The sequence below is a fragment of the Pseudophryne corroboree genome, chromosome 7, assembly GCF_028390025.1.
Source record: "Pseudophryne corroboree isolate aPseCor3 chromosome 7, aPseCor3.hap2, whole genome shotgun sequence".
Taxonomy (NCBI): Eukaryota; Metazoa; Chordata; class Amphibia; order Anura; family Myobatrachidae; genus Pseudophryne; species Pseudophryne corroboree.
In genome coordinates this window covers 31,675,014-31,699,944 of record NC_086450.1, presented here as the reverse complement: position 1 = coordinate 31,699,944, position 24,931 = coordinate 31,675,014, and the positions used below count along the sequence as shown (strand labels likewise).

At 49.1% G+C, this 24,931-nt stretch overlaps 1 protein-coding gene across 4 annotated transcripts in view; it reads left to right on the top strand.

Annotated features, from left to right (window-relative positions):
- The first annotated feature begins 14,329 nt into the window (after positions 1–14,329).
- The window catches only part of SLC35F5 (solute carrier family 35 member F5), a 125,095-nt gene continuing 114,493 nt past the window's right edge, over positions 14,330–24,931 (top strand). For 2 of the 4 annotated variants that reach the window (XM_063932885.1, XM_063932884.1), the window contains exon 1: positions 14,333–14,675. The gene's annotated coding sequence lies outside the window, so the exon portion shown is untranslated. Of the gene's footprint in view, positions 14,676–16,815; positions 16,858–24,931 lie in introns of all 4 variants that reach the window. The other 2 variants (XM_063932886.1, XM_063932887.1) reach the window with 2 other exon arrangements.

The window sequence follows — 24,931 nt, the reverse complement described above, 5'->3', positions numbered from 1 at the left end:
ATCTTGCAAAAATTAGGGTTAATACATTTCTCTTGCATTCTATTATCATTCATAGATATACCATTGACTGTAGCAATCTTTTCCCTCTCGACCTGTGTCGATAATGGTGTGTTTGTGTCCTCATTCCTGCTAGGTTTGGAACCTGCCTTGCGAGTTTGTTCCCTTTGCATCTCCCCCTCTTGTTGCCACAGTTTTAAACAATCATTATGTCTAATCCTTTGTTTTCTGGATTTAAGCAGACATAGGCCCTCATTCCGAGTTGTTCGCTCGGTATTTTTCATCGCATCGCAGTGAAAATCCGCTTAGTACGCATGCGCAATGTTCGCACTGCGACTGCGCCAAGTAACTTTACTATGAAGAAAGTAATTTTACTCACGGCTTTTTCTTCGCTCCGGCGATCGTAATGTGATTGACAGGAAATGGGTGTTACTGGGCGGAAACACGGCGTTTCAGGGGCGTGTGGCTGAAAACGCTACCGTTTCCGGAAAAAACGCAGGAGTGGCCGGGGAAACGGTGGGAGTGCCTGGGCGAACGCTGGGTGTGTTTGTGACGTCAACCAGGAACGATAAGCACTGAAATGATCGCACAGGCAGAGTAAGTCTGGAGCTACTCAGAAACTGCTAAGTAGTTAGTAATCGCAATATTGCGAATACATCGGTCGCAATTTTAAGAAGCTAAGATTCACTCCCAGTAGGCGGCGGCTTAGCGTGTGTAACTCTGCTAAATTCGCCTTGCGACCGATCAACTCGGAATGAGGGCCATATTTTACTGCCTACATTCTGCAGTACCTCTGGTTCAAAGCTGCCCACCCTAGGGAATGATACCCTATCGTTGTCAGTCATACATACCCATTCGTCACAATAAACTTCAGCGTGTGGACCATATTTTCCACACATGATAAACCTTGCTGACCCTTTTTGTCTTTTTTCTTCAGCCTGAACCCTGCACAAACGTCTCTCACTTGAGCAACTGGCTCCCATATTTGTGGGTCTTTTTAATAACTAAAAAAAATTCCCACAAATACCAAAATACTCAATGCAAGTAGACGGTGGAAGTATCTCCGAGCGCCTTCCACTCACTCTCGCCCACGCTGGCCAGTACTACGATACACTGTTGATAATGGATCGCAATGTACCCAACTTAGGGCTCCTATCAGACCTTACAGCACCGTGATTTCTCTCGGTGGAGGTTCTGTTGGAATATTTTCCTGAGAGAGGCAGCGAAAAATTCCTTTTCGGTTCCTTTCAACTGGAATTTTTGTAGGGTGAAAAACAGAGAAATTAGATAACTATTGTTCACCCTTTCCAGTGGACGCCCACCAGGGAGATTTCCCGACGTTATCAAATAAAAACCCTATACAATCACGTCTACGTATGCTTTTCCACAGCGCCTATGACACAATGATATCACGTTGTGCTGTGCAGAACACACGGACATGCGATGCAATCTCACAGCCTATAGATACTAGTTATCTATATGCCCTAGGATTGCTGTAGACCACCTATGGGGTATAGACGGGTCCACTAGGAGCCATTAGCACTTTAAGAGTTTGAGAATGTGGGCTGGCTCCTCCCTCTATGCCCCTCCTACTAGACTCAGTTTAGAAAATGTGCTCGGAGGAGCCGGTCACAGCTAGGGGAGCTCCATAGGAGTTTCTCTAGTTTTCTTATTTAGGCACAGGGAGGCTGCTGGCAACAGCCTCCCTGCTTCGTGGAACTTAGGGGGGGAGTAGTGTCCGCCCTGAGGGGTCTGAGCCACTACCTCTGCTGACAGGACACTGAGCTGCCGAGGGTGATGACTGTTAGCCGCCCCAGGCGACCACTCACTCCCGCAGCACTGCCACCATCCCCTAACAGAGCCACAAGATTCCGGTGGCGAGTGAGTCACCGGCCCCCCTGGCAAGCGGGGAGCCGGTGTGAAGATGGTGGCAACAGGGTGGAAGCGCAGTATTAACTGCGCTCCAGAGGCTCAGCGGTACAATGGTGCAGCGTTGTGAGGGGTGCCCTGAGCCAGCGCCTATAACCTACACTGGCTCCAAGGCTGTCAGAGACCTAGGTAACGCTGCCAGCACAAATTCCTCAGGCCAGTATAAAGAAGTGGGGAGCGGGAAACAGCGCCATGTTCAGGGGACGGAGCTTCTCCTCAGAGCGGACCCAGCAGCGTTCAGCGCCATTTTACTGCCTGCAGATCCTATACAGAGATGCTGACAGGGAGAGCTGTCCCTCCAAGCAACTTCAGCTATCCTGTGCGGTACCAGGGGGTTGTAGAAGCGGGGGGAAGGCTGTGTAAATACTGTGTAGTCTATTAAGGTACACAGTAAGCGCCAGTATTATATCTACCTAAGAAGCGCTGTGTGTGGGTTGGCTCCAATCTGTGTCTCTCTGTGGCATTCTTGGGAGAAACTGTGTCTGACATTTGCCTGTGTGTGTGTGTGGGTGTTTGTTGTCTCACATACCCATGTCTAGAGACTCTGGGGGTCATTCCGAGTTGATCGCTCACTGCCGATTTTCACAGCGCAGCGATCAGGTGAAAAAACTGCATTTATGCGCATGTGTATGGCCCGCAATGCGCACGCGCGACGTACGGGTACAAAGCCCTTTGTGGTTGTGCTCAGGTTCTAGCGAAGTATTTCTTCGCACTGGCAGCCGCAAGAAAATTGACAGGAAGGGGGCGTTACTGGGTGTCAACTGATCGTTTTCAGGGAGTGTTTGCAAAAACACAGGCGTGGCTGAAAAAACGCAGGCATGGCTGGGCGTTCGCTGGGCGAGTGTATGATGTCAAATCCGGACACGAATAGGCTGAAGTGATCGCAAGCGCTGAGTAGGTTCAGAGCTACTCTGAAACTGCACAAACTGTTTTTGCAGAGCTCGGCTGCACATGCGTTCGCACTTCTGCTAAGCTAAAATACACTCCCCAGTGGGCGGCGGCATAGTGTTTGCACGGCTGCTAAAAACTGCTAGCGAGCGATCATCTCGGAATGACCCCCTCTGTGTCTTATGCTGCAGAGGACATTTCCTCATAGGAGGAATCCATTCCATGTACACAGGAATGTAATGCATTGTCTCAGATCCCTATTACTGAACCTGAGTGTTTAACCTCTATTAAGGGAATGATCTCTCAGATCTCTACTAGGGTAGCTCATACTGAGACTGAAACTCAGGTTTTAAAGAAGTCTATGGCAGTTTGGTCAGGTTCTGTTCCTATTCCTTCAAAATCACCTAGCATATACCCACAGAAACATGCACTTGCCCAGATTATGCAAGATGACACGGATACCGACTCTGACACGGCAGACGGTGATGGGGATGTGCTGAGGGGGGCAGCATCCCTTGCAAAGGGGGTGCAGCTCATGATTGAGGCCATTAGAGATGTGATAAATATTACTGACACACCACCTGAGCAGGTTGAGGAGGCTTACTTCACAGATAATAAGAAAGCCTCGCTAACTTTCCCTGCGTCTAAAGAATTAAACACTTTATTTGAAAAATCCTGGGAAAACCCAGAGAAAAAATTCCAGATTCCTCAAAGTATTCTGGTTGCTTTTCCCTTCCCTGAGGAAGATAGGAAAAAATGGGAAAACCCACCCATAGCTGACGCATCTGTTAACAGACTGTCGAAAAAAGGTGGTTTTACCTGTCCCTGGGTCTACCGGGTTAAAGAACCGGCTGATCGTAAGATTGACACTACGCTCAAATCCATATACGCTGCTTCAGGGGTGGCGCTGAGGCCTACTATTGCTTGCGCATGGATCTCTAAAGTTATAGTAAAGTGGTCAGGCACGTTACTAGAGGATTTGGATTCAATGGATAGAATTGACATTGAATTATTTTTACGTAACATACAGGATTCTGCGGGGTTCATGGTGGAATCCATGAAGGACCTGGGTACGCTGACTGCAAGGATATCTTACATGTCTGTCTCAGCTCACAGGTGACTCTGGCTACGCCAATGGTCTGCAAGCACGGAATCCAGGAGAAGTGTGGAGAACCTACCCTATACAGGTCAGGCTCTATTTGGGGAAACGTTGGATGCATGGATTTCCACGGCAACCGCGGGTAAGTCACCCTTTCTTCCCTCAGCTACGCCTTCTACGAAGAAACCATTTTCTTCATCTGTATAACAGTCCTTTCGGACCGCTACAACGAAAAAGTCCAAGCCTCCTTCCACCTTCTTTAGAGGTGGGCGAGCAAAATCCAAAAAGCCTGCACCCGCAGGCTCTCAGGACCAGAAACCTGCCTCTGGTTCCTCAAAATCCTCAGCGTGACGGTGGACCACCCAGCCTGGAGGACGGGCTGGTGGGAGCGAGACTCAGGCATTTCAGCCACGTCTGGGTGTCATCCAGCCTGGATCCCTGGGTACAGGATATTATGTCCCAGGGGTACATACTGGAGTTTCAAGAAATACCACCTCACGATTCAAATCAGGCTTGCCAACTTTACTGTCAGACAGAACTGTCCTACAGGAAGCTATCCAAAAATTGGAAAAGGCAGAGGTCATTGTTCCAGTTCCACCTCATATGCACTATTCAAACCTTTTCGTGGTACTGAAACTGATGGTTCATACAGACCAATTTTGAACTTGAAATCGCTAAACCCTTATCTAAGGGAGTTCAAATTCAAAATGGAGTCTCTGAGAGCGGTGATCTCAGGTCTGGAGGAGGTGGAGTTTCTGGTATCCCTAGATATCAAGGATGCGTATCTCCACATTCCGATTTGGCTTCCGCACCAGGCTTATCTCAGATTTTCACTGTTAGACAGTCACTATCAGTTTCAGGCTCTACCATTCGGTCTGTCCACAGGTAGGGAGTGAACATAATTCCATACCTGGACGATCTGCTGATAAAGGCGTCGTCCAGGGAGATGCTGTTGCAGTCCATTGCTCTCACGACTCATCTGCTCAGGGTCCATGGTTAGATCCTGAACCTTCCAAAGTCACATTTGGAGCCGACAAGGAGATTGTCTAACCTGGGGATGATCCTCGACATGGAACTGCAGAGGGTGTTTCCACCAGAGGAGAAAGCGTTGGTGATACAAACAATGGTCCGGGATGTCCTGAAGTAAGCCTGGGTTTCCATTCATCAGTGCATTCGCCTTCTGGGGAAGATGATTGCCTCCTATGAGGCTCTACAATACGGAAGATTTCATGCTCGATCCTTCCAATTGGATCTCCTAGACAAGTGGTCGGGTTCTTATCTACATATGCACCTGAGGATACGTCTGTCGCAGAAAGCAAGGATTTCACTCCTCTGGTGGCTGCAAATGCCTTACTTTCTGGAGGGCCGCAGGTTCGGGATTCAGGACTGGATCCTTCTAACCACGGATGCAAGTCTCCGAGGCTGGGGTGCAGTCACTCTAGGGGAAACCTTTCAAAGAAGGTGGTCAAGTCTGGAATTAAGTCTTCCAATAAACATCTGGAACTAAGGGCCGTATACAACAGTCTTCTCCAAGTGACTCACCTTCTGCGAGATCGACCCATTCAAGTGCAGTCGGACAATGTTACAACGGTGGCCTACTTAAATCAACAAGGCGGCACAAAGCGCAGAGCTGCAATGTTAGAGGTGACAAAAATGATCCTGGGGGCGGTAAAGCACACGTTAGCACTGTCAGCAATTTTCATTCAGGGAGTGGACAAATGGGAAGAGAACTTCCTCAGCAGACACGATCTCCATCCAGGAGAGTGGGGGCCTCCATCCAGAGGTGTTCATGGAGGTGACAGATCTTTGGGGAGTTCCTCAAATAGACATGATGGCCTTCCGCCTCAACAAAAAACTTCGGAGGTATTGCTCAAGGTCAAAAGACCCACAAGCAGTGGTGGTGGACGCCCTGGTAACTCCGTGGGTGTTCCAGTCAGTGTACGTGTTTCCTCCACTTCCACTAATTCCAAGGATTCTAAAGCTCATAAGGAGACCAAGAGTTCAGGCAATCCTCATTGCTCCAGGCTGGCCAAGAAGGTTTGGTACGCGGATCTTCTGGATCTACTGCTGGAAGAGCCAAGGCCTTATCCTCTTCGGGAGTGTCAAGGTAGGTGGTGTTTGTGGATCCGTTGGACTCAGTCCAACCGAAGGAGCAGATGTTCCTGAGTGCTGGAAACAAGGAGGACAAAGGTAATTCCTTTTCATATATTTATTGAGGACAACAGAAATGAATGAGACTGCAGGGAGCTGGGGCTAATTAGTTCAGGACTGGGAAACTGCTGGGAAGCAAGTCACTGAATGATATGAGGCCGAGGTTGTATAACTGTGAAGAGTGTTCGTAGATTGTTATAAGGACAAGACTGAAGAATTGTAAAGTCGAGTTTGTAGAATTATGCGGTGGCAAGGCTGAAGAACTGTGAAGACTGGTTGCTGGAGGGTATGAAGATGAAGAACTGTGAAAACCGGATGCTGGATGATTTGAAGACGTGGATGAAGAACTGTGGAAACTGGATGCTGCATGATTTGAAGACGTTGATGAAGAACTGTGGAAACTGGATGCTGGATGATTTGAAGACGTGGATGAAGAACTGTGAAACTGGATGCTGGATGATTTGAAGACGTGGATGAAAAGCTGAGAAAACTGGAGGCTGGCGAACCACCACGGGGATCCTGCGGAATCCGAAGGCACCGGTGGGAGAGCGGGCGACTATGACTGCACACGGGAGTGCTGGCGGACGTTGTACAGCGAGAATCGGCAGAGGACTCGGAGAGCCAGACGGGACCAATTAACCGGAGATGCACAGAACAAGCTGCGGGAGCACAGAGCTAAGGCACAGAGTAACTACAACAAAGCACTGGCACAGAATGCAAAAATTCCAGCCTACTTATAGGCAGCAGGGAATCAGGTTTGGCTTTCACTCACCCATCACGCTCATTGGTGCTGCACTTTGGTCTCCAACATGGCCGCCCCATACTGCAGACACACAGGGAAGCTTCGGCCACTAGGTCCTCCCTCCTGCCTTCCAGGAAGCCGTCACCCCCGCCGCCGACCGCGCCGCACTCTCCTGCAGCCCAGCGCCGCAGACAGCCAACCGAGCGTGGATGGACCCCAGGACCCTGCACCACAGCGGTAAGTGCCGCGGCCTGACTGGGAGGACCTGCTGCTGCAGGGGCCGTTCGCTTATCAAGACTTACCGCGGCTAAGTTTGACGGCATGAAGGTTGAACGCCAGATCTTAGCTTGGAGGGGCATTCCGAACAAGGTTATTCCTACCCTGATACAGGCTAGGAAAGGAGTGACGTCTAAACATTACTATCTCATTTGGAAAAAATATGTATCTTGGTGTGAGTCCAAGAAGTTTCCTACGGTGGAGTTTCAACTGGGACGGTTTCTCCTCTTCCTGCAAGCAGGTGTGGATATGGGCCTGAGGTTGAGATCCGTAAAGGTCCAGATTTCGGCCCTATCCATTTTCTTCCAGAAACAATTGGCTTCCCTCCCTGAGGTTCAGACTTTCTTGAATGGGGTTCTGCACATCCAGCCTCCCTTTGTGCCGCCTACGGTGCCCTTGGATCTTAACGTGGTGTTACAGTTCCTCCAGTCGAATTGGTTCGAACCTCTACCAGGGGTTGAGGTCAAGTTTCTCACGTGGAAGGCTGTCACTTTGTTGGCCTTAGCTTCTGCTAGATGTGTGTCGGAGTTGGGGGCTTTGTCTTGTAAGAGCCCCTACTTGATCTTCCATGAACATAGAGCTGACCTCCGGACACATCAGCAGTTCCTTCTGAAGGTTGTGTCGGCATTTCATATCAACCAAACTATTGTGGTGCCAGTTGCTACTGACTCCTCAATTTCATCAAAGTCCTTGGATGTTGTAAGGGCTCTGAAAATCTATGTGAAGAGGACTGCTCGTCACAGAAAATCGGACTCTCTGTTTGTCCTGTATGAGCCCAGGAAAATTGGGTGTCCTGCTTCTAAGCAGACTATCTCTCGCTGGATCAGGTTCACTATCCAGCAGGATTGCCGTGTCCCACTCTACTCATAAGGTGGGTTATTTCTGGGCGGCTGCCCGGGGTGTCTTGGCTTTACAGCTTTGCCGAGCGGCTACTTGGTCTGGGTCGAACACGTTTGGTAAGTTCTACAAGTTCGATACTTTAGCCTCTGAGGACCTGAAGTTTGGTCAATCAGTTCTGCAGGAGCCTCCGCGCTTTCCCTCCCGTTCTGGAAGCTTTGGTACATCCCCATGGTACTAATGTGGACCCCAGTATCCTCTAGGAGGTAAGGGAAAATAGGATCCTTTTATCGCAGTCTGTAGAGGATGCTGGGCACCCGCCCAGCGCTTTGTGATCCTGCAGTGGTTACTTAGTTCAGTACTGCTTAGTTCTTGCTTAAGTACTGTTTTGTCACTTGGTAAGTAATATTGTTCAGCTGTTGCTGAGTTTTCAAGCTGGTTAGCTTGGTTTATCTTGTATGTGTGAGCTGGTGTGAATCTCGCCACTATCTGTGTAAAATTCTTCTCTCGAAGTATGTCGTCTCCTCGGGCACAGTTTCTAGACTGAGTCTGGTAGGAGGGGCATAGAGGGGGGAGCCAGCCCACACTCTCAAAGTGCCAGTGGCTCCTAGTGGACCCGTCTATACCCCATGCTACTAATGTGGACCCCAGCATCCTCTACGGATGAGAAAAGGATCTGCCGGTAGGTAATTAAAATCCTATTTTCTCGCCCCCAGTGTAACTAAATATGGGGGTGTGACACATGCTCATGCTCCTACGAACGTCATACTGAAGGCAGGTGCACAAAAATGGGGCGTGGCCTTGTGCAAGTTAGGACACGCCCCATTTTTGGGCACGTGCATGATACCGTTTTTTTGGCTTGACTTTTTCGGCTCTTTGCCTCTGACTGGTTGGCCACCCCTTCTGTAGGGCATAATATATCAGGGGCATTGCGGTGTGTGGCATAATATGGTGCAGGAAGCATTACTGTATGGAGCTTAATATGGTGGAATTATTTTTTTCTTCCTGTGGGTGCAGGGTCAAAAACTGGGGTGTAAGGTAGTCTTTTCAGACAAGGACACGCCCATTGAAGTGAGGTCGCACCCATTTTAATGAGGCCACGCCCCCTGGCCGGGAGCGCATGCACATTTTTTAATGTGTGTGTGTGTGTGTGGGGGGGAGGGGGGGCGGCGCATTTCTAAGTCTCGCACTGGGAGCCAAATTGGCTAGAATCAGCCCTGCTTACAGCTCATGCGCCCATGCGGCACTCACTCTCCTCCCCCTGCTGTAACATGGGATATGCTGTATGCTGCACTCACTCTCCTGCTATAACATGGGATGTACTGTATGCTGCACTCACTCTCCTGCTGTAACATGGGATATGCTGTATGCTGCACTCACTCTCCTGCTATAACATGGGATGTACTGTATGCTGCACTCACTCGCCTGCTGTAACATGGGATATGCTGTATGCTGCACTCACTCTCCTGCTATAACATGGGATGTACTGTATGCTGCACTCACTCGCCTGCTGTAACATGGGATATGCTGTATGCTGCACTCACTCTCCTGCTGTAACATGGGATATGCTGTATGCTGCACTCACTCTCCTGCTGTAACATGGGATATACTGTATGCTGCACTCACTCGCCTGCTGCAACATGGGATATGCTGTATGCTGCACTCACTCTCCTGCTATAACATGGGATGTACTGTATGCTGCACTCACTCTCCTGCTGTAACATGGGATATGCTGTATGCTGCACTCACTCTCCTGTCCCTGCTGTAACATGGGATATGCTGTATGCGGCACTCACTCTCCTGCTGTAACATGGGATATGCTGTATGCTGCACTCACTCTCCTGTCCCTGCTGTAACATGGGATATGCTGTATGCTGCACTCACTCTCCTGCTGTAACATGGGATATACTGTATGCTGCACTCACTCTCCTGCTGTAACATGGGATATGCTGTATGCTGCACTCACTCTCCTGTCCCTGCTGTAACATGGGATATGCTGTATGCTGCACTCACTCTCCTGCTGTAACATGGGATATGCTGTATGCTGCACTCACTCTCCTGCTGTAACATGGGATATGCTGTATGCAGCACTCACTCTCCTGTCCCTGCTATAACATGGGATATGCTGTATGCTGCACTCACTCTCCTGCTGTAACATGGGATATGCTGTATGCTGCACTCACTCTCCTGCCCCTGCTGTAACATGGGATATGCTGTATGCTGCACTCACTCTCCTGCTGTAACATGGGATATGCTGTATGCTGCACTCACTCTCCTGCCCCTCCTGTAACATGGGATATGCTGTATGCTGCAGTCACTCTCCTGCTGTAACATGGGATATGCTGTATGCTGCACTCACTCTCCTGCTGTAACATGGGATATGCTGTATGCTGCACTCACTCTCCTGCTGTAACATGGGATATACTATATGCTGCACTCACTCTCCTGCTGTAACATGGGATATGCTGTATGCTGCACTCACTCTCCTGCCCCTCCTGTAACATGGGATATGCTGTATGTTGCACTCACTCTCCTGCTGTAACATGGGATATGCTATATGCTGCACTCACTCTCCTGCTGTAACATGGGATATGCTGTATGTTGCACTCACTCTCCTGCTGTAACATGGGATATGCTGTATGCTGCACTCACTCTCCTGCTGTAACATGGGATATACTGTATGCTGCACTCACTCTCCTGCCCTGCTGTAACATGGGATATACTGTACTCACTCTTCTGCCCTGCTGTAACATGGGATATGCTGTATGCTGCACTCACTCTCCTGCTGTAACATGGGATATGCTGTATGCTGCACTCACTCTCCTGCTGTAACATGGGATATGCTGTATGCTGCACTCACTCTCCTGCCCCTGCTGTAACATGGTATATGCTGTATGCTGCACTCACTCTCCTGCTGTAACATGGGATATGCTGTATGCTGCACTCACTCTCCTGCTGTAACATGGGATATACTGTATGCTGCACTCACTCTCCTGTCCCTGCTGTAACATGGGATATACTGTATGCTGCACTCACTCTCCTGCTGTAACACGGGATATGCTGTACTGTATTAGCATATTGGGCCCATTACCCAGTGTCTGCCCCAACTGGCACTGTCCTGCCTTCCCCCTGCTCTATCATGGCTCCATCCACGCTGCACTCTGCTGTAACATGGGATATGCTGTATGCTGCACTCACTCTCCTGTCCCTGCTGTAACATGGGATATACTGTATGCTGCACTCACTCTCCTGTCCCTGCTGTAACATGGGATATACTGTATGCTGCACTCACTCTCCTGCTGTAACATGGGATATGCTGTATGCTGCACTCACTCTCCTGCCCCTGCTGTAACATGGGATATACTGTATGCTGCACTCACTCTCCTGCTGTAACATGGGATTTACTGTATGCTGCACTCACTCTCCTGCTGTAACATGGGATATGCTGTATGCTGCACTCACTTGCCTGCCCCTGCTGTAACATGGGATATGCTGTATGCTGCACTCACTCTCCTGCCCCTGCTGTAACATGGGATATACTGTATGCTGCACTCACTCTCCTGCTGTAACATGGGATATAGTGTATGCGGCCCTCACTCTCCTGCTGTAACATGGGATATGCTGTATGCTGCACTCACTCTCCTGCTGTAACATGGGATATGCTGTATGCTGCACTCACTCTCCTGCTGTAACATGGGATATGCTGTATGCTGCACTCACTCTCCTGCTGTAACATGGGATATGCTGTATGCTGCACTCACTCTCCTGCCCTGCTGTAACATGGGATATGCTGTATGCTGCACTCACTCTCCTGCCCTGCTGTAACATGGGATATACTGTATGCTGCACTCACTCTCCTGCTGTAACATGGGATATGCTGTATGCTGCACTCACTCTCCTGCTGTAACATGGGATATGCTGTATGCTGCACTCACTCTCCTGCCCTGCTGTAACATGGGATATGCTGTATGCTGCACTCACTCTCCTGCCCCTGCTGTAACATGGGATATACTGTATGCGGCACTCACTCTCCTGCTGTAACATGGGATATGCTGTATGCTGCACTCACTCTCCTGCCCTGCTGTAACATGGGATATACTGTATGCTGCAATCACTCTCCTGCTGTAACAAGGGATATACTGTATGCGGCACTCACTCTCCTGTCCCTGCTGTAACATGGGATATGCTGTATGCTGCACTCACTCTCCTGCTGTAACATGGGATATGCTGTATGCTGCACTCACTCTCCTGCTGTAACATGGGATATGCTGTATGCTGCACTCACTCTCCTGCTGTAACATGGGATATGCTGTATGCTGCACTCACTCTCCTGCTGTAACATGGGATATGCTGTATGCTGCACTCACTCTCCTGCCCTGCTGTAACATGGGATATGCTGTATGCTGCACTCACTCTCCTGCCCTGCTGTAACATGGGATATACTGTATGCTGCACTCACTCTCCTGCTGTAACATGGGATATGCTGTATGCTGCACTCACTCTCCTGCTGTAACATGGGATATGCTGTATGCTGCACTCACTCTCCTGCCCTGCTGTAACATGGGATATGCTGTATGCTGCACTCACTCTCCTGCCCCTGCTGTAACATGGGATATGCTGTATGCTGCACTCACTCTCCTGCCCCTGCTGTAATATGGGATATGCTGTATGCTGCACTCACTCTCCTGCCCCTGCTGTAACATGGGATATGCTGTATGCTGCACTCACTCTCCTGCTGTAACATGGGATATGCTGTATGCTGCACTCACTCTCCTGTCCCTGCTGTAACATGGGATATACTGTATGCTGCACTCACTCTCCTGCTGTAACATGGGATATACTGTATGCTGCACTCACTCTCCTGCTGTAACATGGGATATGCTGTACTGTATTAGCATATTGGGCCCATTACCCAGTGTCTGCCCCAACTCGCCCTGTCCTGCCTTCCCCCTGCTCTATCATGGCTCCATCCACGCTGCTCTGTCTGGTCTCCCTACCCAATTCTCAACAGCTGGCCCTTCTCTTCTAGGTCTGTCCCATGTCCATTGCAATAGGAGCAGCTGGAGCGTACGCCCAATCTTCACCTGTGCACGCATAGAGGAGACTCTCTGTCACCCACTGCCTCTCCTCTGTGTCATAATCTCCCCATCATCCTCACTTTCCCCATCATCCTTTATTGTCACCCACTGCCACTCCGTCTCCTACTATCTCTCATCACCTCACTCCTCTGTCACCCACTGCCTCTCCCCATTATCCTCCATGTCACCCACTACCTCCCCCTATCACCTCACTCCCGTCACCCGCTGCCTCTCCCCGTTATCCTCTATGTCACCCACTACCTCCCCCTATCACCTCACTCACGTCACCCACTGCCTCTCCCCATTATCCTCCATGTCACCCACTGCCTCTCCCCATTATCCTCCATGTCACCCACTACCTCCCCCTATCACCTCACTCCCATCACCCGCTGCCTCTCCCCATTATTCTCCATGTCACCCACTGCCTCTCCCCATTATCCTCCATGTCACCCACTACTTCTCCCTATCACCTCACTCCCGTCACCCGCTGCCTCTCCCCGTTATCCTCTATGTCACCCACTACCTCCTCCTATCACCTCACTCCCGTCACCCACTGCCTCTCCCCATTATCCTCCATGTCACCCACTGCCTCTCCCCATTATCCTCCATATCACCCACTACCTCCCCCTATCACCTCACTCCCGTCACCCGCTGCCTCTCCCGTTATCCTCTATGTCACCCACTACCTCCCCCTATCACCTCACTCCCGTCACCCACTGCCTCTCCCCATTATCCTCCATGTCACCCACAGCCTCTCCCCATTATCCGCCATGTCACCCACTACCTCCCCCTATCACCTCACTCTCGTCACCCGCTGCCTCTCCCCATTATCCTCCATGTCACCCACTGCCTCTCCATATTATCCTCCATGTTACCCACTACCTCTCCCTATCACCTCACTCCCGTCATCCGCTGCCTTTCCCCGTTATTCTCTATGTCACCCACTATCTCCCCCTGTCACCTCACTGCCCTGTCACCCACTTCCTCTCCCTGTTATCCTCTATGTCACCCACTACCTCCCCCTATCACCTCACTCCCGTCACCCGCTGCCTCTCCCCGTTATCCTCCATGTAACTCACTACCTCCCGCTGTCACCCCCTCCCTGGCGTCCTCCGTCTCCCACTATCTCTCCTTGTCACCCACTGCCTCAACCTCCATCACGACCTCCCATTCACCCTCTCTCTCTCCTATCACCCTCTGTCTCTCCAGGGCATCACCCTCTACCCATCATAAGGATATGGCATTCCCTTTAAATCCACGCCCCTTGTAGTGATGCCACACCCACTTCACCAGGAGCAGGCGGTGCCCTCCTGTGTTCTGGCTCCGCCCCTGTATGTGGTTACGCGGCGTAGTCCTCATGTCACCCGCAGCGCCAGGCCGCCACACACCGCTCGCTGCTGTCTCTGCTCCTTCCCAAGCACGCCCCCGGAGCAGCCCGCACTGCGCATGCGCGGGGAACCGCTCCCGTCTCACGGGATAGGCAGATCTCGCGGCATCTACTCTGGACTGACACCCGGAAGTCTCATCCGGTAACCGATCTCGGACCCTCAGATCGAATATTCTGCGCCCGATGACCGGAGACTACATATAGGGGTATATAATACACCTCCGCCGGGAGCCTGGTCCCTGTCTCCGCTACACACAGCCCTGTATCCAACAGCTCACCTGCTGAGCCCAGGTGTGTGCCTCATATACTGTGCCATTCCCCTGTATGTGCCTCATATACTGTGCCATTCCCCTGTATGTGCCTCATATACTGTGCCATTCCCCTGTATGTGCCTCATATACTGTGCCATTCCCCTGTATGTGCCTCATATACTGTGCCATTCCCCTGTATGTGCCTCATATACTGTGCCATTCCCCTGTATGTGCCTCATATACTGTGCCACTCCCCTGTATGTGCCTCATATACTGTGCCATTCCCCTGTATGCCACTATATACTGTGCCATTCCCCTGTATGCCTCTATATACTGTGCCATTCCCCTGTATGCCTCTATATACTGTGCCATTCCCCTGTATGCCTCTATATACTGTGCCATTCCCCTGTATGTGCCTCACATACTGTGCCAATTCCCTGTATGTGCCTCACGTACTGTGCCATTCCCCTGTATGTGCCTCACGTACTGTGCCATTCCCCTGTATGTGCCTCACGTACTGTGCCATTCCCCTGTATGTGCCTCACGTACTGTGCCATTCCCCTGTATGTGCCTCACGTACTGTGCCATTCCCCTGTATGTGCCTCACGTACTGTGCCATTCCCCTGTATGTGCCTCACGTACTGTGCCATTCCCCTGTATGTGCCTCACGTACTGTGCCATTCCCCTGTATGTGCCTCACGTACTGTGCCATTCCCCTGTATGTGCCTCACGTACTGTGCCATTCCCCTGTATGTGCCTCACGTACTGTGCCATTCCCCTGTATGTGCCTCACGTACTGTGCCATTCCCCTGTATGTGCCTCACGTACTGTGCCATTCCCCTGTATGTGCCTCACGTACTGTGCCATTCCCCTGTATGTGCCTCACGTACTGTGCCATTCCCCTGTATGTGCCTCACGTACTGTGCCATTCCCCTGTATGTGCCTCACGTACTGTGCCATTCCCCTGTATGTGCCTCACGTACTGTGCCATTCCCCTGTATGTGCCTCACGTACTGTGCCATTCCCCTGTATGTGCCTCACGTACTGTGCCATTCCCCTGTATGTGCCTCACGTACTGTGCCATTCCCCTGTATGTGCCTCACGTACTGTGCCATTCCCCTGTATGTGCCTCACGTACTGTGCCATTCCCCTGTATGTGCCTCACGTACTGTGCCATTCCCCTGTATGTGCCTCACGTACTGTGCCATTCCCCTGTATGTGCCTCACGTACTGTGCCATTCCCCTGTATGTGCCTCACGTACTGTGCCATTCCCCTGTATGTGCCTCACGTACTGTGCCATTCCCCTGTATGTGCCTCACGTACTGTGCCATTCCCCTGTATGTGCCTCACGTACTGTGCCATTCCCCTGTATGTGCCTCACGTACTGTGCCATTCCCCTGTATGTGCCTCACGTACTGTGCCATTCCCCTGTATGTGCCACACGTACTGTGCCATTCCCCTGTATGTGCCACACGTACTGTGCCATTCCCCTGTATGTGCCACACGTACTGTGCCATTCCCCTGTATGTGCCACACGTACTGTGCCATTCCCCTGTATGTGCCACACGTACTGTGCCATTCCCCTGTATGTGCCACACGTACTGTGCCATTCCCCTGTATGTGCCACACGTACTGTGCCATTCCCCTGTATGTGCCACACGTACTGTGCCATTCCCCTGTATGTGCCACACGTACTGTGCCATTCCCCTGTATGTGCCACACGTACTGTGCCATTCCCCAGTATGTGCCACACGTACTGTGCCATTCCCCAGTATGTGCCACATGTACTGTGCCATTCCCCTGTATGTGCCACTCCCCTGTATATGCCTCATATACTGTGCCATTCCCCTGTATGTGCCTCATATACTGTGCCATTCCCCTGTATGTGCCATTCCCCTGTATGTGTCTTTATACTCTGCCCTTCCCCTGTATGTGTCTATATACTCTGCCATTTCCCTGCCCTGTATGTGTCTATATACTGTGCCATTCCCCTGTATGTGTCTATATACTGTGCCATTCCCCTGTATGTGTCTATATACTGTGCCATTCCCCTGTATGCGCCACACGTGCTGTGCCGTCCCCCCTGTATGCGCCACACGTACTGTGCTGTCCCCCTATATGCTCTGTATGTGTATATACTGTACATATTGACACACTGCACACCTCTGTGTATATATAGAGCCTGAATCTAATTTGGAAGCAAGGCTGAAAAAGCAAACAAGTAAGTTTATATCTGGAACTAACCATGTTGCAATGCAAGGGGAGGAAATCCTATAGTAAAAGGCTAACGCTGCTCCTCACCTCTATGTGGGGAATACAAGTGTTCTCTAACGTCCTAGTGGATGCTGGGGACTCCGTAAGGACCATGGGGATAGACGGGCTCCGCAGGAGACATGGGCACTTTAAGAAAGAATTTAGGTTCTGGTGTGCTCTGGCTCCTCCCTCTATGTCCCTCCTCCAGACCTCAGTTTGATACTGTGCCCAGACAGGTTTTTTATTTTCAGGGAGCTCTGCTGGCAACAGACTCCCTGCATCGTGGGACAGAGGGAAGAGAAGCAGCCCTACTCTCTGAAGCTAGGTCCTGCTTCTTAGGCTACTGGACACCATTAGCTCCAGAGGGATTGGTACGCAGGATCTCACCCTCGCCGTCCGTCCCGGAGCCGCGTCGCCGTCCCCCTCGGAGAGCCGGAAGATAGAAGCTGGGTGAGTATGATAAGTAAAGAAGACTTCAGAGGCGGCAGAAGACTTCATGATCTTCACTGAGGTAACGCACAGCACTACAGCTGTGCGCCGTTGCTCCCACACACCTCACATACTCCGGTCACTGTAAGGGTGCAGGGCGCAGGGGGGGGCGCCCTGGGCAGCAATATAAACCTCTTATTTGGCAAAAGGAGCATATATACAGCTGGACACTGTATAAATGCATGAGCCCCCGCCAATTTTACACTTTTAGCGGGACAAAAGCCCGCTGTCGAGGGGGCGGGGCTTCTCCCTCAGCACTCGCCAGCGCTATGTTTTTCTCCACAGCACCGCTGAGAGGAAGCTCCCCGGACTCTTCCCTGCTTATACCACGGTAGAAGAGAGGGTTTTAAAGAAGAGGGGGGGGCACATAATTCGGCACAGATAATAACAGAGCTACTGGGTAAACATTAAATTGCTGTGTTTTTCCTGGGTCATATAGCGCTGGGGTGTGTGCTGGCATACTTTCTCTCTGTCTCTCCAAAGGGCCTTGTGGAGGAATTATCTTCAGATGAGCATTCCCTGAGTGTGTGTTGTGTCGGTACGTGTGTGTCGACATGTCTGAGGTAAAAGGCTCTCCTAAGGAGAAGATGGAGCAAATGTGTGTGTGAGTGGTGTCTCCGTCGACAACGCCGGCACCTGATTGGATATGTGAAATTAAGCGCTGAGGTAAATTTATTGCACAAAAGATTAGAGAACAGACAGTGAATCTACCCATGTCTGTCCCTATGTCGCAGAGACCTTCAGAGTCTCACAATGCTCACTATCCAAAATAATAGACACTGATATCGACACGGAGTCTGACTCCAGTGTCGACTACGATAATGCAAAGTTACAGCCAAACTGGCAGAAAAGTATTCAATATATGATTATTGTAATGAAAGATGTTTTGCATATCACTGATGACTCATCTGTCCCTGACACGAGGGTACACATGTTTAAGGGGAAGAAAGCTGAGGTAAATTTCCCTCCTCTCATGAAGAAAAAAAGCGGGAATCTCCAGACAAGAAGCTGCAGCTTCCCAAAAAGAATTCTCAGGGAGTATCCTTTCCCTACTAGGGCCAGGATACGAGGGGAATCTTCCCCTAGGGTGGACAAAGCCTTGTCACGTTTACCCAAAAGGTAGCGCTGACTTAACAGCTATCCTCAGGGATCCTGCAGATAGCATGCAGTAAAAGTACTTTGAAGTCCATTTACACACATGCTGGTACACTACTCAGACCGGCGATTGTGTCGGCATGGGTTTATAGCGCTGTAGCAGCGTGGACAGATACCTGTCAAAGTCGAAAAATATTGTTATACATATCCATTGTACTAACCCCTCATGCACATGCATGCTGCTCGTGCACCAGGTCCCCCGTGCGTACACATACCCGCAAGTTGCGTAAGAGACGCTCCAGCGACTCGTGCGCATGATATGTGTATTTACGGCGGAGTTTGTGAGCGTGTAGCGTGCGACTCGAACGTAGCATATTTAACCCAAATAGTGCATTTTGTAGATATAGTTCCCTTAGATAATGTCAGCGAGTAATGTTAGTTTAAACAGTTCCTGGACAGAGAGAGATTCGTCTTTGCATGATAGGAAGGGTCAGATAAAGGTTGGAAGGTGATGTCTGGTATCCAGCTGTAGGGTATTTTTAGGGTAACATTCCGGTGTTGGCTAGGAAAAGATCGCTTGCTCCTGCGTATAGTTATGTACAAAAGTAGATTATGAACATTAACTGTATTTGCTGTAAATTACACATGCGGCGGGAATCCAGAGGATACCTCCCACCAGAACAGTTGGGGAAGGACATCGCCTACCTGTTCAAATCCACCTATGACCTTTGCTGTAATGTAGGGACACATCCTTGTGTCCAATGAACAATGAAATTACAGGGACCATTGTATTGTATATGCATGTTGTGTATAAAAAGACCACTGTTGCCTGGCCAGACACAAAGACTCTGAAGGCTTTCACCCTGATAGCTGAGGACTGGTCCAGGACGCGCTTGCGAACGATTCCCCACGTATGTATATTCTCTGTAGCCATTATTCTCTGTTATTCTGTTTAGATTTCCTTGTTAGCCTGTAGTGTATAACTTGTATCTGTTTACCCCTTTTCTCTGAATAATCCGCTGCGGTGTTAGAGCCCAGTGGTTTACACAAACCGGTGTTGAGTTTTCACTTTCCTGCAAAGGGCTTTCTTAGCGTCTCAATCGCTATAAGGTGTATAAGCATTGTTAAGGTTTTAAGGTATCACATCGTTGCAGTACTAGACTGCTAAGGTTTAAAGTATAAGCACATCCTTACACTGTTTCATTACTTAAAGGTTTACTGTATTACTGTATATCACTCTGTGTGCGTCCGCGCCGCGTGTACGTTGTACCCACGGCACGGCGTCTGATAAGCTAATAGCGTATCAGTACGGTACTCAGTACGCTAACAGCGTGCTTAGTACGAAGCGTGAATCCGTGTGCGTACGTGCCGCTCGTGCGTCGCGCCCACGGCACAGCGTCTGATACGCTAAGTGCGTATCCATTTGGTACTCAGTACGCAAATAGCGTACTTAGTCCGTAGTGTGTGTAATAAGTCTAGCGGCCATAGCAGCTCCACGGTAACAGTGTATAGCTTTATGTTTTAAGATAATATTTGACATTCTCATACCTTATCAGTGGAGATTGACACCCTAGATTAGGATACCATGGTATTGACCCTAGTATATGTGTGTGTATGTGTGTGTGTGTGTGTGTATATATATATATATGTATGTATATATATATATATATGTATGTATGTATGTATGTATATATATATATATATGTATGTATGTATGTATATATATATATGTATGTATATATATATATGTATGTATATATATATATATATGTATGTATATATGTATGTATGTATGTATATATATATATATATATGTATGTATATATATATGTATGTATGTATATATGTATGTATATATATATATATATATGTATGTATATATATATATGTATGTATATATATATATGTATGTGTATATATATATGTATGTATATATATATGTATGTATATATATATATATATATGTATGTATGTATATATATATATATGTATGTATATATATATATATATATGTATGTATATATATATGTATGTATATATATATATATGTATGTATATATATATGTATGTGTATATATATATATATATATATGTATGTATATGTATGTATATATATATATATATATATATGTATGTATATGTATGTATGTATGTATGTATGTATGTATGTATGTATGTATGTATGTATATATATATATATATATATATATATATATATATATATATATATATATGATGCTGTCTTATATATAAAAACATGCCCAAAGAGACATTAGTCTACTGGGTTCTAGAGTCAACGCTATGTCGATTTCTGCTAGAAGTGTCCTGTGGAACATGCAATGGACAGGTGATGCCGACTAATAGAGGCATATGGAAGGTTTACCTTACAAGGCTGAGGAATTGTGTGGAGAAGGGCTCTCGGACCTGGTCTCCACAGCTATAGCTGGTAATTCTGATCTTTTACCTTATATTCCCTCACAGCCTAAGAAAGCACGACATTATCAAATGCAGTCCTTTCGGTCGCAGAATAACAAGAAAGTACGAGGAGCGTTCTTTCTTACCAGAGGTAAGGGTACAGGGCACAGCTAGTTCCCAGGAACAGAAGTCCTCCCCGGCCTCTACTACATCCAACGCATGACGCTGTAGCTCCGCTAAGGGAGTCCGCCCCAGTGGGAGCACGTCTTCGACTCTTCAGCCACATCTGAGTTCACTCACAGGTGGTTCCCGGGGCAATAAAAAATTGTTTCTCAGGGTTACAAGCTGGATTCGAAAGGTGCCTCCTCGCCGGTTTTTCCTTTTCTCTATCGTCCTAGTGGATGCTGGGGTTCCTGAAAGGACCATGGGGAATAGCGGCTCCGCAGGAGACAGGGCACAAAAAGTAAAGCTTTAGGATCAGGTGGTGTGCACTGGCTCCTCCCCCTATGACCCTCCTCCAAGCCTCAGTTAGATTTTTGTGCCCGGCCGAGAACGGTGCAATCTAGGTGGCTCTCCTAAAGAGCTGCTTAGAAAAGTTTAGCTTAGGTTTTTTATTTTACAGTGAGTCCTGCTGGCAACAGGATCACTGCAACGAGGGACTTAGGGGAGAAGAAGTGAACTCACCTGCGTGCAGGATGGATTGGCTTCTTGGCTACTGGACATTAGCTCCAGAGGGACGATCACAGGTACAGCCTGGATGGTCACCGGAGCCTCGCCGCCGGCCCCCTTGCAGATGCTGAAACGAGAAGAGGTCCAGAATCGGCGGCAGAAGACTCCTCAGTCTTCTTAAGGTAGCGCACAGCACTGCAGCTGTGCGCCATTTTCCTCTCAGCACACTTCACACGGCAGTCACTGAGGGTGCAGGGCGCTGGGAGGGGGGCGCCCTGGGAGGCAAATGAAAACCTTTTTTGGCTAAAAATACCTCACATATAGCCTCCGGGGGCTATATGGAGATATTTAACCCCTGCCAGAATCCGTTAAGAGCGGGAGACGAGGCCGCCGAAAAAGGGGCGGGGCCTATCTCCTCAGCACACAGCGCCATTTTCCCTCACAGAAAGGCTGGAGGGAAGGCTCCCAGGCTCTCCCCTGCACTGCACTACAGAAACAGGGTTAAAACAGAGAGGGGGGGCACTAATTTGGCGTTAGAAATATATAAAAAAGATGCTATAAGGGAAAACACTTATATAAGGTTGTCCCTATATAATTATAGCGTTTTTGGTGTGTGCTGGCAAACTCTTCCTCTGTCTCTCCAAAGGGCTAGTGGGTCCTGTCCTCTATCAGAGCATTCCCTGTGTGTGTGCTGTGTGTCGGTACGTGTGTGTCGACATGTATGAGGACGATGTTGGTGAGGAGGCGGAGCAATTGCCTGTAATGGTGATGTCACTCTCTAGGGAGTCGACACCGGAATGGATGGCTTATTTAGGGAATTACGTGATAACGTCAACACGCGCCAAGGTCGGTTGACGACATGAGACGGCCGACAAACAATTAGTACCGGTCCAGACGTCTCAAAAACACCGTCAGGGGTTTTAAAACGCCCGTTTACTTTAGTCGGTCGACACAGACACAGACAGGGACACTGAATCCAGTGTCGACGGTGAATAAACAAACGTATTCCTTATTAGGGCCACACGTTAAGGGCAATGAAGGAGGTGTTACATATTTCTGATACTACAAGTACCACAAAAGAGGGTATTATGTGGGATGTGAAAAAACTACCGTAGTTTTTCCTGAATCAGATAAATTAAATGAAGTGTGTGATGATGCGTGGGTTCCCCCCGATAGGAAATATGGGCGGTATACCCTTTCCCGCCAGAAGTTAGGGCGCGTTGGGAAACACCCCTTAGGGTGTATAAGGCGCTCACACGCTTATCAGAACAAGTGGCGGTACCGTCTATAGATAGGGCCGTCCTCAAGGAGCCAGCTGACAGGAGGCTGGAAAAATATCATAAAAAGTATATACACACATACTGGTGTTATACTGCGACCAGCGATCGCCTCAGCCTGGATGTGCAGAGCTGGGGTGGCTTGGTCGGATTCCCTGACTAAAAATATTGATACCCTTGACAGGGACAGTATTTTATTGACTATAGAGCATTTAAAGGATGTATTTCTATATATGCGAGATGCACAGAGGGATATTTGCACTCTGGCATCAAGAGTAAGTGCGATGTCCATATCTGCCAGAAGATGTTTATGGACACGACAGTGGTCAGGTGATGCAGATTCCAAACGGCACAAAGGTGTATTGCCGTATAAAGGAAGAGGAGTTATTTGGGGTCGGTCCATCGGACCTGGTGGCCACGGCAACTGCTGGAAAATCCACCGTTTTTACCCTAAGTCACATCTCTGCAGAAAAAGACACCGTCTTTTCAGCTTCAGTCCTTTCGTCCCTATAAGAGTCATATCTGCCCAGGGATAGAGGAAAGGGAAGAAGACTGCAGCAGGCAGCCCATTCCCAGGAACAGAAGCGTTCCAACCCTTCTGACAAGCTCTCAGCATGACGCTGAGACCGTACAGGACCCCTGGATCCTACAAGTAGTATCCCAGGGGTACAGTTTGGAATGTCGAGACGTTTCCCCTGCGCAGGCTCCTGAAGGCTGCTTACCAAGGTCTCCCTCCGACAAGGAGGCAGTATGGGAAAAAATTCACGAGCTGTATTCCCAGCAGGTGATAATTAAATTACCCCTCCTACAACAAGAAAAGGGGTATTATTCCACACTATATTGTGGTACTGAAGCCAGAAGGCTAGGTGAGACCTATTCTAAATCTAAAAAAATTTGAACACTTACAAAGGTTCAAATCAAGATGGAGTCACTCAGAGCAGTGATAACGAACCGGGAAGAAGGGGACTATCTGGTGTCCCGAGACATCAGGGATGCTTACCTCCATGTTCCAAATTTGCCCTTATCACTAAGGGTACCTCAGGTTCGTGGTACAGAACTGTCACTATCAGTTTCAGACACTGCCGTTTGGATTGTCTACGGCACCCCGGGTCTTTACCAAGGTAATGGCCGAAATGATGGTTCTTCTTCGAAGAAAAGGCGTCTTAATTATCCCTTACTTGGACGATCTCCTGAGAAGGGCAAAGTCCAGGGAACAGTTGGAGGTCGGAGTAGCACTATCTCGGATACTGTTACAACAGCAGGGGTGGATTCTAAAGATTCCAAAATCGCAGCTGATCCCGACAACAAGTCTCCTGTGCTTAGGGATGATTCTGGACACAGTCCAGAAAAAGGTGTTTCTCCCGGAAGAGAAAGCCAGGGAGTTATCCGAGCTAGTCAGGAACCTCCTAAAATCAGTGCATCATTGCACAAGGGCCATGGTAAAAAAATGGTGACTTCCTTCGAAGCAATTCCAGTCGGCAGATTTCATGCAAGAACTTTTCAGTGGGATCTGCTGGACAAATGGTCCGGATCGCATCTTCAGATGCATCAGCGGATAACCCTATATCCAAGGACAAGGGTGTCTCTCCTGTGGTGGTTACAGAGTGCTCATCTTCTAGAGGGCCGCAGATTCGGCATTCAGTTTTGGATGTTGGTGACCACGGAGGCCAGCCCGAGAGGCTGGGGAGCAGTCACACAAGGAAAAAATTTCCAGGGAGTGTGATCAAGTCTGGAGATTTTTCTCCACATAAATATAGCTAAGGGTAAATTTATAATGCTCTAAGCTTAGCAAGACCTCTGCTTCAAGGTCAGCCGGTATTGATCCAGTGGGATAAAACATCACGGCAGTCGCCCACGTAAATAGACAGGGCGGCACAAGAAGCAGGAGGGCAATGGCAAAAACTGCAAGGACTTTTCGCTGGGCGGAAAATCATGTGATAGCACTGTCAGCAGTGTTTCATTCCGGGAATGGAAACTGGGAAGCAGACTTCCTCAGTAGGCACGACCTCCACCCGGCAGAGTGGGAACTTCATGGGGAAGTTTTCCACATAATTGTAAACCGTTGGGAATTACCAAAGGTGGACATGATGGCGTCCC